This window comes from Pteropus medius, unplaced genomic scaffold, assembly GCF_902729225.1.
Source record: "Pteropus medius unplaced genomic scaffold, Ma_sr-lr_union100, whole genome shotgun sequence".
Lineage (NCBI taxonomy): Eukaryota > Metazoa > Chordata > Mammalia > Chiroptera > Pteropodidae > Pteropus > Pteropus medius.
This window is the reverse complement of record NW_024342473.1, coordinates 1964401-1977331: the sequence shown is the minus strand read 5'-3', so window position 1 is coordinate 1977331 and position 12931 is coordinate 1964401. Positions and strand designations below refer to the sequence as shown.

Here is a 12931-nt window from a genome sequence, read left to right as displayed (position 1 = left end):
TTTTTTTTTTTTTTTCCATCAAGAAGAATCTACCCGTTTCTTTCCCTCCTCCAAGCCCTGGCAAGCTGAAGGGACGTGCGGAGAACTGGAGCCCAGCCAGACGCGGCCCCAAAGCGGAGGCCGATCACCTCTCTGTTCCCGGGGCACCCAGGCGAGCGCGGGGCGCCCCAGCACTCTGGCGCCAAGTTTTCCCCGGGAAGCCCGGCGCGCCGGGAACGCTCCAGGACAGGAATGCACTTTGGCGGACTCGGCATCCAGCTGGGGCTTTCCAGCGCCCCGGGACCCGGCAGCCGAGACACGGAGCCCGGGTCCCCTCCAGTCTCCTGCACGCCTTACCTTCCCTTGGGCTGAAAAACGGGGCTCCGGGCGCGCCACACACCGGGTCGCCCACGCCTTCCCAGCCGGCAGCCCAGAGGATCCCTGCCGTCCCCTTCGCTGCTCCCGCCGCCGCCGCCGCCGCCGCCGCCGCTCTCCTCCTCCTTCGGCAGCCGCCGCCGCTCAAATAACTACCAGGAGGGTTTGATGGGGGATTCCGCCATGTCAATGATGTCGGGACCACATGGGGCTTTGGGGCCCGCCCACTGCCGTAAACTGCCGAGTATAACCGCCTCCAAATCTCGGGTTTGCTGGAGCTGTGGGAGCCTCCTTTGCCCCACAGGCCTGCATAACTAACCAGAAACTCATTTGGTTTTAGCCAGACTAAAGAAGTCTGAGGCTTTGGGGAACTAGCAACTCCTGAAAGGCGAGGGCTGCACGTTCTACAAAAGATCGCCAAATACCAATATAAATGCAGTGTTTGCTGAATAATAATCAGAGCTAAGACAATGACTTTTTTATATACACATATATTAACTTTTTAAAAATACCCACAACAACTTTGTGAGCTATTTTGTCACTCCCTTCTCCATTTCCCACAGCACTTTGTTCACACGGCTAACAACATGAACAGATTTTATTATATCAAAATTAAAATGTCTGTTTTCCCCTTTCAGTGTCAATGTGCGCTCACAAGAGCAGAGACTGTTCCTTGTTCTTATCTATTTCTGTTATCTATCAAACATAGCACAATGCATAGGCCACATATAGGACTCATTAGATAATTGTTGGGTTTATATTAATTAATTCAAACGTATCCTATTACACGGCCTCAAAATGGTTAACTGACTGTATCCCACCCTCTCCTTCAAATTTTCCAGGAGTCAAGAGAATAGAAATTGTCCCAGAAAGGCCCCTTCCCTCCTTACCTTCCCAGGTATTCTGAATAATTACATTCAACCTCAACTATTAGGCTACAAAGCAGTATTCACTAGTGACCAGAGGCAACAAATTACTTTCATTGACCTAAAAAATAATAACCATCTATGAGATAGTTATTGTACATAGTACTGTATTAAAGCCCAAGAACACAAAAGAATACTGAGAAAGAGCTCCTTTCCTTGTGGAATTTGTAATTATTTTCTGGAGATGTGGAGGCTAATGGTGAATGAAGATGAATGGGGCCCTCCCTCCTGACTGGCTTCTTTCCTCAGATATACCCAAAGGGGCTCTTGGAGCCATCTTTCCAAAACATGGTTCCAATCCTAGGTCATAGTTCTTCATGAAAAGAAAAATAAAATAAAAATAAAAAGTAGTGGTTCTCCAGCTCCAGCCTCAGCTTCTTTGGCCTCCCCCTGAGCCATGCCCTTCAACTCAGCTGTACTTGCTTGACTTCAAAGCACATCTCTGTCCCACTGTAGGTGCTTTCACTCTGCCTGGAGCATACTTCTTCCTCTACCCTAAGGTGAGCTCATTTACTCATCTTTGAGCTCCAAAGAAAATCTCTCCTTCCCTCCCCATTTGACTAAATCTTGTTCACTTTTGTATTCCCAGCATCGACCTAGCATTGTGGTTTGAATATACTACCTCCTTATAAATGTTTGTGAATAAATGAATTGTGAGTATGTGAAAGAATTTGAATGGCTAGATACATGTAAACTTCAAAGGGTGGAAGGTTAAATTCAAGTGTTGAAGGACAGGCTTGGTAAAGGAGGTAAAAGTAAGCAAGAGAAATTCAGAACACAAAAGTATTTCTGCCTATTTCTTTCCCTAGACTGAATTTGTTCTAATTAAGAAGAATCAAAGAAGAATTGGAAGAAGAGGAGGAGGAGGAGAAGGGAGGAAGGAGAAGGAGGAGGAGGAGAAGGAGAAGGGGAGGAGAGGAGGAGGAGGAGGAAGAAGAGTCAATATATACAAAATGCTTAAAATTTAAATGTTCAATACATGGTGTCAGTGTGTCATTATTCTTATCATCCTAATACCAATTTTGGCACAAAATAGAAACCCAATAAATGTTTGTAAAATGAGAGGAAATATTGTGTAGTAGAAAGAGCATGGAAGTTAGAATCAGACAAAAGCCAGTGATGTTGGCAGTTATTGAAGTTCTCTGACCCTGGGTCTTCTTATTTATTAAATGGCAATATTGCCTTCCTATTGTGGAATCTGAGAAAGAGAGTACCTATTAAGAAGGCCTCCTGGTGTCTAATGGGCTCAAAGAAAGAAAAAGAAAAAGAAAAAATAGTCTAGCAGCCATTTCTAAACAGGGGCTTTTCACGCAAGCCAAGTTTTAGGGAGAAGGCTGCACTGAGCTGCCTGCCTGCACTGTGTTCCTGACATCTGAGCTAGTCCTTATACAGGAGTTCCTGGAACTGTATTTTAATCAATACAGATTAAATACAGAACTGAGATCTTCCCCATTCAGTCAAGTTGCACAGCTATATTCTCATCAGCATCTTCACTAACCAATCAGAGCAACTCCATTCTGATCAATCAGGACAGTGCTTTTTTGGACTAGTCAAACTGTGAAGATTTGCAGTCTTTATTTGCACGAGGATGGACCAATCAGGGACAGGGACTTTTGTGTATGTGAGTTAGCTCTCCTCTAGCTCAGGAGGCAAACTTTCTATGGAAAGTCTGTGTTTCCTCTGCTGGAGCTGAAACACCAAGGATATCTCCACTGAAGCAGGACAGTCTAGCAGGAGAGAGACCTTCCCCTCTCTGCCTCAGATAATTAAGCTGTAATGCTATTGAACTGTTCTCACAGCCATGCTGTATCCACAACTGAGCTGTTTGCACTAAATAAAGTTTCCTTCTTCACCACAACCCAAATTGAAGATTCCTGTTGGCATTGAATTGGCACCAACCATCAGTTGATACTACTAAGGTTGTTGTGAAGATTAAAAACCTCCAGCACCAGATTCTCAATAAATAAATATTGTTTCCTTCTTGAGTGAATGAATGAACAAGTGAATGACTTAAGGAAGATATTTTTCCTGAAGAGTAACAGGACAGAAAACTGGAAACTTCAAGGAAAAAGATGGGACTTTGAGAGGGCTCTCAACTACATGTGAAGGGATTTAAAGTTAATACAATGAGAAAACCCGGGGGGTTATAGAGGCATGATGTGATTGAAATAGGTTTCAAGGTTGATTATTCTGGCAGCCAAATATAGAACAAGGCTTATTCAGAGAGGCATGCTCTGAATCTACTTAGGAAAGGATGAAGACTTAGACATGAATGATGATTCTGGAAATGGGAAGAGGAGCCACAACCTAAGACAATGAGTCCTATTATCTGGTGTTGATGGCCGAGGTCACCTACCAACTGAGGTTCCAAATTATTGAGCCATAGTCACACCATAAAGTTTGCTCCAAAATCACCTTAGGATTTGCTCAAACGCAAAAATTAACATCTAAATGAAGATGTCTGGAAATTAAGGCCTATAACAAAACATACAGACTTATAAACCCATCACCCATGCAATGCAGGCTGTGTTGTATAAAAAAAGATTCAATTATACGACTTGATCTCAAATAACGTATAACAAAAGAAACGCAACTTTAACACAAAGAAAAACATGAGTTTCAAAACTAGTATTGAAAAGTCTCAAACCATTAAAACTTTGAATACTCTGTAAGTCTAAAATTTTTACATTTAAACCTCTTTCTCAAAGATCACTATGGCTAGTAATATACGATATCTAGAAGACTCAGCCAGATTCTCAGTCTCAATATCCTTCCGCTGCTGATAGCTGGGGTTGCTAGAGTCTCACAGGCAGGCTCAGTCTTGCCTCTAATCTTGAAACCCAATCTTGACCTAAGAGGGCATTAACTCTTTGCATCTACTTTTGTTCCACTGTCCTAAGCCAGATCTGATACCAGTTTCAATATGAACATTGACAAAAAGGCAATTAATCCTGTTTTGAAGAGTGTTCAGAATTTACCGGAGTACTAATAAAGGACAGTCAGCTCAGTCAATAGGACAATCTAAGAGCAATATTGCCACTTCAGTTAAACGCATTTCTCCAGAAAAATTTAACCAGTCAAAGCTATAATGTCACCTTTGCTTCTATTGTTCAAGGCAAAAAAGAGTAAATGTGTGTGTGTGTGTGTGTGGTGTGTGTGTAAAATTTCTAACAAGAATATCTGTCCCACAGTTAATCGGAACTATTCAAGTAGAAGGTGAATGACTGTCAGGGCTCATAAAATCACAGGTTTGATAGGGAGCTAAAGGTTTTCAGCCTGCTCTCCCTCCCAAAGTGGAATCTTTGTTCTCATATCTATGACAGCTAAGCACCCAGCCCCAGCCTGAACATCACCAGGAAAAGGCAAAAACACTTCTTACCAAGACAGCCTTTTATCAACAAGTCTAGACCTAAACCAAGACTTCTGAAACCTACCTCCTTGCATCTTTTCCCCACTGGTCCTGTTTCTGTCTTCTGGAGGCAGACAAAATAACAAGTCATCTTCCACATGACTTCCCTTCCAATCAATTGACCATATCTGTCATATGCTCCCTAAAGATTTTCTTTTCCTGGAAAAAGTCTCTGACATTTTAAACTCTACATCTCCTCACATAGCTTCTAGATCTCACTCCATCCTTTTCTTTCACCACTTTTGTGGGCCTACTTGTTCAACATCTCTGAAAGTCTGGTATCTAGATTCTGTTTATAATATTTCAGGCATTATCAGAACACAAACACAGAGTGGTTCCCTTTCCTGTTTTGGACAAAACTCTTGTGTCATTACAGTTTAATACTGTACTAATGTTTTTAGTAGCTTTCTTATTCTATTAATTCATGTTTCTTCCCCTTGTTATACAGGGTATGCATTAGGAATGCACTTGATTTCATCTTAACTGACTTTAATGTTAACTGGTTGAATATTCGACTTTATTAAATTTTATTTGTAAGTTTGATTTTCACATTTCAGCCTACCTAAGACTTTCTGGACACTGAGTCTATCATCAAACAACCTTTCTCAGCTTTGTGATATTGGTAAGTATGACAAGCATGCTTTCCATGATACCATCCAAGGAACTGATAAAAACACAAAACAAGACCAAGGCCTACCACTAGTAGTTTTTCTACAATTGGAGGCAAATCTGAGGCAAAATTATCTTAAAAAGCTATAAATCTGTCCATCACACTGACTTGCCCTGAAACCACACAATCATAGGAGAGCAGATCGGGTCTGACTTTCTTCATAGTCATTACTACCATTCTTGCCCACTGTCATATCTGATTTACTCCAATGAACATTTTAGCTTCCTAAGAGGTCAAGACCTCTGTATTATACCCAGGTCTCTTCACTACATGGGTGTTAAATATTGTCTTCCTAAAACAAATTCAAAATTATCCTTGGATAGTAATACATGTATAGATAGTGTGTGTGTATAGATATATATATATATACACACTATATATATACATACACACTATATATATATATCTATACACACACACTAACTATATATATATACACACACGCTATATATATACACACACACTATATATATATACACACACACACTATATATATATACACACACACACACTATATATATATACACACACACTATATATATATATATATATAGAGAGAGAGAGAGAGAGAGAGAGAGAGAGAGAGATGTGTCTTTCACAGAAAAATAAAGCAAAGAAATGACTTTATCTCAGGCTACATACCTCAGATACAAAGCATTTTAGTCAAGAAAAAATTCTGAGATTTGACGAGAAAGTAATGAAGAGTAAACTTACTACAGAGGTAATCAGGTTCATTCTGTTTATGGAGGTCTGATATACTTGAAATTATTTCTCACCTTTTGTGTAGTTACCACAATAATTCTTTTAGTTCTTGGAAGCATAGTCTTTGGTATTTCACATGTAATCTGTATGTCTCAGACCTCACTAGTCAGGGGGTTAAATTGTGATCACATTAACATGAATAAACACCCTTTCTCTGGCTCTGGCAGTCACCATTATTATAGATCTTCTCACTCTCCTTTTACTCTTCCCAGATCTTTCTAGAAGAAAGAACTCACAGGAGTGAGTATATGAACAAGGTTTTTCAGCCTGCTGTGGTAACTTGTTCACTCAGCCAAAGGAGCTAGTATGGCCCCTCCGTCTGTGCTGAGCCTCCTGCTCTTGGTAGAACTGACCACCTCGTAAGGCCAGTACCACCCTTGAATAGACTCACTTCTCCCTTTCTGGACAAACTCTTGTTATTGTTCACCAAATAGAGTGGCCTTGGCTCCCAATATCTCATGGACTTTAAATCATACTCTCTGTTTCCATGAGTTTGGCTTTTTGAGATTCCACATACAAGTATCATACAGTATTTGTCTTTCTCTGTCTGACTTACATCACTTACCATAATGCCTTTTAAGATCCATCTATGTCATTGCAAATCATGGATCTTTCTCATGGCTGTGTGTGTGTGTGTGTGTGTGTGTGTGTGCGTGTGTGTGTGATACATCTTCTTTATCTGTTCATCTGTAGGCAGCCACTTAGATTGTTTCCATATCTTGGCTAATTTGAATAATGCTGCAACGAACATGAGAGTGCAGATATCTCTTTGAGATCTTGATTTTGTTTCTTTAGAACATATACCCCAAAATGGGATTGCTGGATCATACAGTAGCTCTATCTTTAATTTTTTGAGGAACCTCCATACTAGCTTCCCTGAGTGCTGCATCAATTTACACTCCCATTAATGGTGTACGAGTATTTCTTTTTCTCCACATCCTTGCCAATACTTACCTCTTGTCTTTATGATAATAGCCATTCTAACTAGTGTGAGGTGATATCCCATTATGATTTTGATTTGCACTTCCCTCATAATTAGTGATGTTGAGCACCTATTCATGTACCTGTTGCCCATCTATATATATTCTTTGGAAAAATATCTATTCAGTTCCTCTGCTCATTTTTTGATCAGATTGTTTGGGTTTTTTTTTTTGGATGAGCTCTTTATATTTTTTAGATATTATTCCCTAGTAAATGTCTTCTAGCACCTCATTGGCTCTGACTAGGTTGTGTATCAATCTTCAAATCAATCATGGTGGCCTAGGCAAAGGAATATAGTGATTACTTTAAACCATTTGGGCCTACATCTAGACTTCAGCAAGGAGTCAATCCCACAAAAGCCAGAGACAAACAATAGGGGAGGAGGCTTCTCAAAGGAAATTTGGTGAAATATTCCCAGAAGCAGAGGAATGGATGTTTGGTAGCAGGGGACATTAGGTAGGCAGAGAGGATGGGGAAGGAGTTTCAGTAATAGATAAGCAAAGAAAAAGTGTGAAGTGAGCATGATAGAACGTTAAAAAGGACATGCAGTAAATCTTGTATTGTTATGATAGATACAGAAATACTTTCCATGTAGAAAGCCAAGCTAGAATTTTTTTCTGATTATTTTTCTCTCTCTAAAGAGAACATATGCTCTTAGACCAAAGAATGTGCTTCAGAGCCACAGTTTGTCCGATCACAATCATTCCTCATCCTCAATTTACTGCAGTCAGACTCTCCTCTCAGCATTCCATGGAAATAAATGGTTTCTGGTTCCCAATCAAGGCCTCCCAGAGATCAAGATAGGTTCAAACACCACAGCCTTAGCCAAGGGGGAGTGGGAGCAGCGGGTCATCCCCTAAAAAGCTTCTCCCTAAGTGGCATCCTTTGGTGATGGTTCCTGGTAATGTGAAAGCAATGTGAAAGGAAAGCCAGTGTATTCATTGTCTTTACAGCAGTGCTCAGATCATGAGCCAAATGGCAAAAACGGAGTTGGGGGCGGGGGGGCCTTTTTAATGTAGTGATTTTCCCACCAACTAATGGTGCAACTCTAGCCCTTAGCACAGGCTTATCTTCAGACTTTTACAGTCTGATGGTGGAACATAGCTAACTGTAGGAATGTTTTCACCTGACAGTGATCTGGGTATATTAAAAAATAAAGTAGTAAAATAGGTTACATAAATTGTGGAATATTTTATATATTTACATTTAATGATTATTGCTTTTTGTACTCACAAATATGCCTGTGTTATGGAATAAGAAACTCTTTCCTTTACCCACAACTCCCTACTCAGATCTTTCCTGCCTCGACCTCAGTATCTAATGCTACACGTTATCCTAGTTTCCTGCCCTTTATAAACAAAAAGACTAATGCTTTTTATTATCTTGGTTTAAAGTCATTAAAGAAATGAAAATGAGTTGGATCCACGTCCTTATCCATTTGGATCATTAGCACTTATCCATTTGACATTGTATATATTGTATTCAATTTAAAGATAAAATTTAAATTTAGTATTGAAAGTTATATAACTACTAAGGAAAATCCTATTCATAATTATTAAGTATGATTTGAAGTAGTATCAAGACAACATATCTTTTCTTAAATTTTTATTAAATAGTCCTTTAAAATTGTCAACTTTTTCTATGTAATACCTCAAAGTAACACATTCAAACAATATTGAAGAATATAAAATGTAAAGTTTTCCTTATTTATGCCCCACCCACACGTCCATATCTTCTCTTTAGGAGTCATATAGATTTTTTGTATGTATGCTTCCAGAAATTTTCTGTGTATGCAAAAATGTATAACATATAATTAATTTATTACATAAATGGTATCAAATTTCAGTACATTTATTCTTAGAATTAAACTTAATCTAACTTCTTAACTCATTCCAAAACAATTTTATTCTCATACCTAAATTAATAAACTTTCTTTCCTGATGTCACGCTCAAAGCCAAATCAATTTTTTAAAAACATTTGCATCACTTTGAGATTTTCTGTTATATGTCTGTTTTCTTAACTTGCAACCCATCTCTCTTGATACTTTACAATGCATAAGTTGGTAAAAAAAAGCAAGAGAGACTGTTTTGCCTAAAATATCTGAAAAATTGATTTAATTTTTGGTCATATATCAGCAAAGTCTTAGTTTTTGTCTCTTTATATATTTACACTTTGGTTCAACCCCATCTCGTTCTATATTCACATCTCCATTTGTTACGTAGGTTCACCTTTTGTCATATTAGAAGTATATTTTAAACTACGTTTTATTAAATTTCACAAACCTTTTACTAGTATATCTTTATAAACCAGATCATTGGTCTTGCCATACCTGTGCTCATAAGTCATTTTCATTTTGTATTTGTTCTGTAATTTTTCCTCAGTTTAGTTTACATCTATCTAAAAAATATTTTGTCAAATCCATACCAGTGGGCTAATTTTACCCAGAGTAAATAGATACTTATTTTGGGCAACTGAGACTTCTCCCACCATCCCCATACCATGCTGCCTAGAATTTTACCAATTTTACTCACTGCTTCAGGCTAAGTATTACCCTCTTTTGCTTTTTTCTTTTAAAATGTAAATAACCTACAGAAGTGTAGCACATTGAGAAACAAAACTATAATGAGAACATTTACATGACATAAGGTAAATTAATAGCTACATCAGAAAAATTCCGAATGGAACAAAAGATACAGAGTTGTAGTTTTGCCTGATGAAGAATAGGCATAGAAAAGGGGACATGAAGAACACATATTTCTAACTCCTAGTTTTGCCTTAGGTCTGCCTTGTTTTCAACTTGTTAAGATTTTTTTTTAGTGCAGTTAATTGTGTCTACTTGGTGTAGGTGACATAGGGCACTCCAATTACCATATGTCTAGGATACAGAAGACCTGTCCTCTCTTTCTCTTTCTTCCTTTCTTTTTGCAATAAATATTTATCGAATGCTTATTTTGTGCCAGATACTGTTCTAGACACTGGGGATACAATGATAAAACAGATAAAGTTCCATGGCCTTGTGGAGCTCACAATATAACAAGGAGGAGACAGACAATAAATGATCAACATAATGAATAAGTAAATGATACACTATATTAGAAGGTGATATGTTCTAGAAGAAAAAGAAACGAAAGACAGGGTAAGAAAGATCCAGTGCCACTGGGCAGTTTGAAATTTTCAACAGAGAGGTTCATATAGACTCACTGAGAATATTGAACAAAGGAGGTGGAGTTGACTGTGAGGGTATCTAAAGGAAGAATTTTGCATATGGAGGAGAGAGCCAATGAAAGACCATAAGGTGGGAACATGCCTGGCTTGTTTAAGGAGTAGCAAGGAGATCACTATATTTAGAGAGCAGTGAACAAGGTTCAGTAAGAAGTAAAAGATAAGATTGGGGAAATGGAAGGCCAAATGGTGGAAGGTTCTAGAATCACTACCTGAGTAAAATGAGAAGCAAATGTAGAATATGAAACAGAGCACAGAAATGACATAGACTGACTTAGGTTTAAAGAGATCACTCTGGCTACTGCTTGAGAACAGATTGTTAAGGTCAAGAACAGAAGCAAGAAAACCATTTAGGAGACTATTGCAGTAATTTAGAAGTGAGAAGATGGCAGCTTGGACAGTTGTAGTAGATACACAAGTGATTTATTTTGAAGATAGAGCAAACAAGATTGGTTGACAGATGAGATATGCAAGTGTAAAAGAAAGGAAGATAAGTATGATTCAACGTTTTTCGCCTGAGCAACTGGAAGAATGGTATTGCCATCAACCAAGACAGGGAAAGCTGTGGGAAGAGCAGGGTTGCAGAGTTCAGAGCATGTTGAGTGTGAGATATCTGTTAGATACAGCTACTTCTGAATTTAACTGGTTGTCTGATCTGAGGGAAGCCACTTAACCTCCCTAGGCTTCATTTGTAAAATGAGAAATTTGGACTAGAAGAACATCTTTAACAACTTTTTGATTCTAAGTTTTACTTGGCTAAGTTGTTTTTGTGCTAATTTACACAATTACTTGGACCTTTAGTTACTGATTAAATTTCATTTGTGTAATTTTAAAGATGGTGATCAAAGTAGTCCTCATTTAAAAAGTGACTTTTATATGAAGGAAATAAAGAAGTTAACCATAAAAGTATCTAAGAAAGAGTGTTCCAGGCAGAGAAAAATCTCAGAGCAAGGACCCTTAGGTAGAGTGGAGTGGGCCTGTTCAAGCAGTAGTTCCATTTGATAATTATAAGTGAAATACAAGGTACACATACGACTGATAAAACTCACAAAGAGAGCAAAAGTCTTTAACGAGAAGAAAAGACATATTAAAAAATTTTAAGGGATTCAAAAGCCAGTGGAACACCAAATAGCTTTTAGAAAAATAACAATTTGATGATTCAAGCCCTGAATCCAAAACATAAATACTTTTTCCCTTAAATTATTGTGTAAAAAAAATTCAGACATAAAATTCTTGACAAATGTGCTTTAGTTTTTTAAATCCTTTTTTCCTCTTCAAAAGAGTCTAAATTTTAAGATTTCAAATTGCAGTTTTCGTAAAAAGTCTCAAATTTAGCAATAATAAAATAATTCGGTTTAAAAAGAAATAATACCAATCGAATCAATAAATGGGGTACTACAGAAAACTAATTCAAATCATTAAATAACCAACTTTCCAATTATGTGAGATCCATTTTGCTGCAGTTAGAGGTTTAAAAATTAAATAAAAGCAAGGGAGATTTCTTTGTGAAACAAAAACTCTCCTGGTTTTGGTATTTTCCAGGATTCTTACATTTCCAAAGATTTTATTTTTAAAATTTTTGTAAGAGTTTATTTGAACGAAACTGACATCATACTTGGAAGTAAGATCGCAAATGCTCCCTATTTCTAAGACTTTGAATAGGCCAAATATAAATATATTTTCTGCTCCCCTGGTAGAAATCTTGTATATCTAACACAAACCTGGCAAAAGTGGAGAAATACTCCATTAATTTAGATGGAATGTGAGACCCTTCCTGGCTTCCTGGGGCTGGAATAATTGAAATGTAAGTGGGAAAGAACAAAGAGGAGAATGGGTCAGGTGAAAGAGTGTAGGTGGATGGCGCGTGTGGAATGGAAGTGTAAGTTACAATCCAAAATGGTAGAAGTCTCAGATCACGGCCCTGTGTAATAAAAATAACAGAAAACCCTTACTGAATGCTTACTGTGTGGCAGGAAATGCATTTTACATACATGTAATAATATCTTTCGTTTTGACAAGTGAAATATATAGCAACTGGTCATAGGATTTTTAATTTGAAAATACATTCCACTGCTTTCTACACTCTAACATTGCAAAATAGAATTTTACTGCCAGCCTAATTCCTTACCACCAACCCCCCTTTACAGATAACTTCTTCATTCTGTCTGGAAGCTTGTAAGATTTTCTTCTTTATCCTTGGGTAAATAACAGAAAATACTTAAAGAGTGCTTACTATATGCCAGGAAGTATTCAAAACATTTCACATATGTTAATACATTTAATCATCACAGCAACTCCTTAAAACTAATACAAATGTTACCCGCATTTTACAGGTGGGAAAACAGAGAGAAGATAAATAAGGTGTTCAAGTTAAATAACGTCCGCATAGTTAAGCCAGGAAAGCTGGGGAAGAGAAGAGAACATGAGATATAACAAAATTAAAAAAAGCTGTTTTAAAGCCACTGTGCTTCACAGAATACAGGAAATTTAAAAAGAGAAATTATGTCATGGATGATGAAGCTACTGAGATAGTGGAACCCTGACGTGTGCAACAAAGGAAACTAATTGAAAGAAATTTTCTTCAATGCAGGAAGACTGCCCTGGGG

At 37.9% G+C, this 12931-nt stretch overlaps 1 protein-coding gene across 3 annotated transcripts in view; it reads right to left on the bottom strand.

The window, feature by feature from the left end:
• Window positions 1–511, bottom strand: part of FNDC3B (fibronectin type III domain containing 3B) — a 296648-nt gene extending 296137 nt beyond the window's left edge. Inside the window, exon 1 of one of the 3 annotated variants that reach the window (XM_039865044.1) lies at window positions 337–511. The gene's annotated coding sequence lies outside the window, so the exon portion shown is untranslated. The remainder of the gene's footprint in view (window positions 1–336) is intronic. The other 2 variants (XM_039865045.1, XM_039865042.1) reach the window with 2 other exon arrangements.
• Window positions 512–12931: the final 12420 nt, after the last annotated feature.